This window comes from Aquarana catesbeiana, linkage group LG01, assembly GCF_042186555.1.
Source record: "Aquarana catesbeiana isolate 2022-GZ linkage group LG01, ASM4218655v1, whole genome shotgun sequence".
NCBI classification, from domain to species: Eukaryota; Metazoa; Chordata; class Amphibia; order Anura; family Ranidae; genus Aquarana; species Aquarana catesbeiana.
Genome location: NC_133324.1, coordinates 906,927,391 through 906,934,611, shown reverse-complemented (window position 1 = coordinate 906,934,611; position 7,221 = coordinate 906,927,391). Strand labels below are relative to the sequence as shown.

The 7,221-nt window shown below is 43.2% G+C and overlaps 1 long non-coding RNA gene across 1 annotated transcript in view; it reads left to right on the top strand.

Annotated features, from left to right (window-relative positions):
* LOC141120204 (uncharacterized) overlaps positions 1-7,221 on the top strand; it is a 115,708-nt gene that overhangs the window by 82,016 nt on the left and 26,471 nt on the right. The gene's annotated exons all lie outside the window — the stretch shown is intronic.

Sequence of the window (7,221 nt, the reverse complement as noted above, 5' to 3'; positions counted from 1 at the left end):
TAAAATTGTAGCAAACACTTACATCCAAGAACATGGTAAGAAGATTTCAAAAACAGCCATGGCTCAAGCCAGCTGACTGTTAGCATGATGATGTCAAGGGCTAGTGCTTCACCCAGTGCGTTTCCCCATAAATGCATCGACTGGGAATGGAGGCTGGACTATTTATTATTGTTTTGTTTTTTTGAACATATGCAATAATCTTGTTGATCACTTTCTATATTGATCAGTTCACTAATTGTTTTATATGTATTTTTCTTGTGTATTGGCATTTTATATGAATGTCCTTTTTTGAGATATTTCACTTGCAACACCTGTTTGGTATTTCCTTTTTATTTCTTCACTTTTCTTAATTGAATAGTAGTAGATGCGCGCTCTAATTTATATGCCCGGTGACCTGAAAGGGGCCGGACACATAAATGCTAATGCTACACATGAATCTATCCACTGCATATAGGGGTGGAGAGGATAGAAGAGCGGCTCCCAGATGCCCCGAATTGATGGGCCGCCCCTGATTACATTCCAAAACACATTTTGATACTCTTCCCAAGTATGGGGACACTGCATGTGTGAGACTTTTTCACAGCCTCGCTAAATGTAGGGTGCACCTTCAGACTATCAACAGAAGAAAAAGTTTCCCCAGGGTGGGGTTTTTAGGCAGCACAATGACAAAAAGGAGTCAAATTAAGCATCAAAAAATATAACACATTTATTGAATAGTATACCATGAAAGCTAAAACAATGAGCTCCAGTGGGGAGTACTTAAAATAAAATTGTACTAAATAAGCTGAACATACATTGGCAGACACATATTCATAACAACGCTTGGTAACATGAATATTTAAAACTGACGCGTTTCAACCCCTATACTTGGGGGTCTTCTTCAGAGGGTCAGTCTGCTGGAAAATATACATAAGTAGAGTTGATACACATATATAGGTTGCATTAATATAACAATGATTACATTCACCATATGGTGCATAAATGCAGTATAGTTACCCAATAATGTGTGTCCAGCAGGAAAAGAACCAAGCCTCCCACATGAAGATCCCCTAAAAAGACTGTCCTCCCGTCTTCCCCAAAGGGAGAGCACCAGGTGCCCCTATCGCCAACGCGACTCGGACCAGGGCAGTGAGAACAGCGACGTGACTTGCGAGAGGTCACACTTTTGAGCACCGCCCGCCAAACAAACGACCAACCAGGAAACACAGAGACACACCTGTGGTAGGAACCAAAAAAGTGTCCATAGTAAATTTGATCACTAGTGCCACATTGATTATGTGGCCAAAAAGAGGCGCTGGGGGACAGAAGCCTCCAACATGCACCAAGGGTACAGACATAAATGAGTATATGAATATATATGATATTCTTCATAGGCAATATAGGGTATTGGCAATCCCTCAGTCAGTGCTCCATGTGAGAATAATCCAGTGATCGGATAAGAATATGGTAGGGTGGTGAAAGAAGTGGATGGTGAAAAACAACCACACAGTGTGAGGATGTGATGGACAAGAGTGAATAGACCAAAATATACCGGGGAGAGGGAAGGGGGGGAGGGAGGGAGAAAAAGAAAAAAAAAAAGGGGGGAGAGGGAAGGGAGAGGGGGGAAGGGGGAAAAGAGGGGAAGGAGAGGAAAAACAAGGGGAAATGCACAAGGAAGAAAAGAGTGACAGGGGAGGGTTTTCTCAGATGTGAACATTAAATTAATTACCTCAGAAAGGTGCTAGGTAGCGTATGTGTTAGCACTATGTTGCCCCATACGACTAGACTGGTGCTTGTCAGCCAACCCGGAATTGGTCAAAAACTGTATCAGGCTCAGTGGATTAGTATCCAACCCTGAGTCCAACAGTCTAGGAATAAACAAGAAAATATCAAAATATAAAAGGAGAGTAATAAACAGACCATTATAAATGAATGAGGGTCAATGCGGAGTCAGGTAGTTTCCGCATGAACCCCCATTATGTAGGGCAAAAAATAGTGCAAAGCAGAAGATAACACATCGCTGGAAGAGTACTTACTGGGTGAGAAACGGAGAGTGCTTGCTGTCCACCAAAGAGGGAGAGACTGAGGGTGTATTGCAAATACCACCTTTATATTGCCTATTGGGGGTGTGTACCTTCTTGTGATTCATCCAGGTGTGTGTGTTACCTTGGTCGCTCCACGACGGGCGGCATGGCCGCCATTAGGGCAGCCGAGCGTGGCCTCCCCGGCGTTCAGGAAGAGCCGAAGCTTCGACTGATCGTCACTCTCACCGAAATCTCGCAATGTCGGTGACGTCACGCCGCACGCGCGGGGCCCCGCGCATGCACAGTGACGAAAAACATCCGAGAGTGTTCCGGAACGCCGCCGGCAAGGAGGGGAAGATCCCCAACATCGTGCCCGGTGGCCATCCGAGTGTCCAATGGGGAAACATGGGGGGGAGGAGCCACCTAGAGTTGGCCGGCTCGTCCCCCCCCCCTTGCCGGGAAGCCATATCGCAAGTCACCCCCGATCCGGAAGCGAGGGCGGAGACAGCGCCAGAGCTCCCTCAGTCAGAGGAGAAGGCAGTCCTATAGGGGAGAAAACACAAAATAAAGTTTAAAACCATGACATATGTATGCTGATTCACAGTACAAAGATAGTGCCATTCTTGCTAAACATTACGTATCTAGCATGTATTTGTATATGAAGAGCATCAATACAAGAAGGAAATTTCAATCACATGTGTTGGTAGTTATACAGCATCAGGGTAAAAGGTAAAGGAAGATGAATAAAAAATATATACTGATGATAGTACACACTGGAAAATGGAGATACAGGTGCGTTAAAACAGGGAACGGGGGACATGGGGGACCTTCAGACTATCTAGGGGCATACATTATGCATCTAATAGTGATAAGGGTCCCTGTACCTTCAGTAGTCTGGCGGTGATCAGGGACATAGTAACTGGTGTGGTGGTGATTAGGGGACACTGTAATTGGTGTGGTGGTGATTAGGGGACAATATGAATATTTAAAAAAAAAACCCATACACATTCACTACATAATGGTTCCATAGTCTATTTTTCATTAATTTCTTTCTAACTGTGTTTTCCTGCCTCCTTGTAACATCCTTTATAAGCTCCTGAATTCCTCCCTCACTTCCATTTGTCATAAATGAGCGATGCATGTTAGTTGCGGTCATCTGCACTACAAAAATGGTGGAGGCTTCTTGGATAGAAGAGGAAAGGGAAGCTAGAGTTGTACTTTAACTGTTAAATATTTACATTCTCACTCTTAGAAATATAAAGAAATTGCTGACTATTGTGAAAGTTATAAAATATTTTGCAACGCTAAGGGGTCTATTTATATGTAGCATTGTGTTTGTGCAAACTGAACAGTATATTTTCTAAGAGATTAATGCCACTATCTTTAGCCCCATCTTGTGGCCAAAAAGCAGTATGGTTGACCGAACTACTTTAGGTGTCCTTTTATGAAAATGAGATCAGCAGCGATCCCGAGTATCACCGCTGATCTCAGCTCATTACCAGTTTATGAAACTGAGATAATCAGTGGAGAATATGTTCTCCACTGATTATCTCAGCACAGTGAGAATTTGTAACTGACTGTCACAGAAACGGCCAGTTTATGAAGGTGCGATCTCAGCACCTCACTGGCGATCTGTGACAGAATTCTGACTTTCTGATTCACCATTTCAGAAGTTGAGAATCAGAGTGAGAAGCCTGAAACTGGTGAAATTTATAGTGTGTATATATATATAGATATATATATATATCTATATATCTATCTATATATATATAGATAGATATATAGATATAGATATATATAGATATCGATATAGATATGTATATATCTATATAGATATAGATATGTATATATCTATATATATATATATATATATATATATATATATATATATATATATATATATATATATATATATCTAAATAGATATATATATATATATATATATCTATATATATATAGATATAGATATAGATCGATATATAGATATTTATTGATATATATAGACTATATCTATCTATAGATATATCTATAGATAGAAACATCTATTATATATATTTTTACATATATATATATAATATATATATATAGATATAGATAGATATATAGCTATATATATATAGATATATCTATATATATCTGTATATCTATATATATATATAGATATATATATAGATATATCTATATATATATAGATATATCTATATATAGATATATATAGATATATGTATATATTTTTTTTTAGATGTTCACGTCTCTGGCTGGGTTCACACTTGTGCGATGCGTGAACCAGCGTGATTCCTAAGTGGGTTTTCACATCGCACCTACATTGACATCTGGGCACCACTGCGGGTGTCAATGTAAAGTTAATGACACCCCCAGATCATTTCACAGATCGCAGTGCGAACTACAGTAGGTGACCGCGATATTGTGTCAATCTCGCCGCACTTCTCGGCGAGATTTGACACCTACGAGCCCCGTCGCAGGAGCCAGCGCCGAGATGGCTCACTCATCGGGAAAGGAAAACTTTGTTTTCCTTCCGCGATGAGTGACAGACAGTGCTGACAGCTGTCTGGTATGAATCCTGAGGCGGGAACACCGCGCCAAATTTTAAATGAAAAAACCGGCGTGGGTTCCCCCCTCGGAGGCATACCAGGCCCTTAGGTCTGGCATGGATTGTAAGGGGAACCCCCATGCCGAAAAATCGGCGTGGGGGTCCCCCCCAAATCCATACCAGACCCTTATCCGAGCACGCAGCCCGGCCGGCCAGGAAAGGGGGTGGGGATGAGCGAGTGCCCCCCCCCTCCTGAGCCGTACCAGGCCGCATGCCCTCAACATGGGGGGTAGGTGCCTTGGGGGAGGGGGGCGCCCTGCGGCCCCCCCACCCCAAAGCACCTTGTCCCCATGTTGATGAGGACAAGGGCCTCTTCCCGACAACCCTGGCCATTGGTTGTCGGGGTCTGCGGGCGGGGGGCTTATCGGAATCCGGGAGCCCCCCTTAATAAGGGGGCCCCCAGATCCCGGCCCCCTACCCTGTGTGAATGAGTTTGGGGTACATGGTACCCCTACCCATTCACCTAGGGAAAAGTGTCAATATAAAAAAAACACAGCACACAGGTTTTAAGAGTAATTTATTAGTCAGCTCCGGGGTCTTCTTCTGACTTCGGGGGGTTTCCTTCCGACTTCTCCCGGTGTTCGGCCTCTTCTCCCGGTGTTCGGCCTCTTCTCCCGGGCCCCGCCGCTATCTTCTTCCAGCTCTATTGCCAGCGAGGGGCCCGGTCTGCTGCCGCTGTCTTGTCGCCGCTGTCTCGCCACCGCTGTCTTGCCGCCACTGTCTCTTCTTTTCTTCTTCCCCGATGTTGACACGACGCTCTCTCCGGCTCGAATGCTGTGTGCGAGCTGCGGAGCCATTTATATAGGCGGTAACCCCGCCCCCTTACGACGTCATGGTCCCAGCATGCGCAGGGACTCTGGCGTCATAAGGGGGCCATACAGATAGTATTGCTAAATTTGCATTGCACTCGGACCAAACTCTTACAGGACCCTTTTTTTGGTCCACAGCAGAATCGGATCGCATGGGTGTTCACACCCATGCGATTCGATTACTGTCCAAGTTTGCAGATCACACTGCGATATGCGAACTGATTTGGGAGTGTTAACTTTTAGGCCCAGTTCACACTTGTGCGATGCCAGACATCGCACAGGCATCGCATGTAATTCACAGCACACTGCCATTCACATTACATGCGATGTCTGTGCGTTGCAATATCAGCTGTACAGGTAGTATGGCTGATATCGCACCGCATTCAGTGCAAACACGCACAGGACCCTTTTTTCTGTTCGGATCGCATGTCTGGACTGTCAGTTCGCAGTGCGATATGCAAGCTGAACTGGGGGTGTCCTTAACAATGTATTGACACTCCCCAGCGATTCGCATATGGCAGTGTGAACTGACATGCGAGTCGGTGCGATGCGGGAACCCGCAGTGGATTCGCAGTGTTCTCGCATTGCACCAGTTTATCAATTTTTATGTTTATCAATTATGAAATATATTTTATTTTAATTTATTAATAAATATTTATACTTGTATACTTTATTAAAATAATTTTTTTAATGATTATAAATGTATTTTGCATTTATATGAATGGTGTATAGCTGCATTACATATGTGCATTTCATTCATTTACTATACACCATTCACATTTAAATAGGAACATGTATGATCTTTAAATATTGATAAAAACAATGTTTTTTTTATAATTAGGTTAATGTATATTGTGTAGGGGGAATTTAACTTTATTATTTTATTAATATGTTGGGGAATAATGTGTGCTGATTTGTGTTACACTTTGTATTTTATGGTTCCTCATACTGTAATCCCGCTATATCACACGAGATTACAGTGAGAGGAGCCATTCTCAGGAGTTCCCGGCGTTTGTAGATCGCTCCTCAACTCAACATGAGAAGCGATCTACACACTATCATAAACAGGCACTCAGAGGAGAGCGATCTCCTCTGAGAATGCCTGAGAACTGAAAAGCGGTATTTTACCGCACTTTCATAAAAGGACACCTTAGTGAGAAAACAATACCATATTTTAGCCACTAGATAGAGCTGATGATACAGGAATGAATGCTTCTGACATTCATACAGCAAATGATTTATAAACAGAGCCCTAAGATTGTAATCTTTCATTGTCTTTAATAACACTTCTAGACCAACATGTAGTGTGATTGTGGAATGCATTATTTTTTATGAAATCACATCATAGCGAGGAGAAATTATGATACAATATGCTATGTGTGCCCCTGAGCAGATTAACTTCTTCCCATCCTGTACTGTCCTGGCATTTTTGGGCAGCTTTATGTGTGTTTAGTGTTTTGTAAGTGACAGTGATCGATCGATACTGCACTTGGGTGGGCTGGGCTGGGCCGAGGGGCAAAATGCAGGTGCTAGCAAGTATCTGGGCTGATCCCACTAACACTGCGTTTTTGGGAACCCTAAACTGCTGGGGACGCTAGTATAGATCTGATCGGATCAGATATTGATCCGTTCAGATACTATACCACTAAGGGAGGTTTATGCTGTGTGCGTGGGTGTTACCGGTACTGGCACTAACCTAACGCTGCCTGGGGCGACACAGACCCTAAAAACGTAACTTATATCACCGCCGGGAGATTAGGGGGTTAAACCTTTATAAGGTAATAAAGGGCGGGTGCCC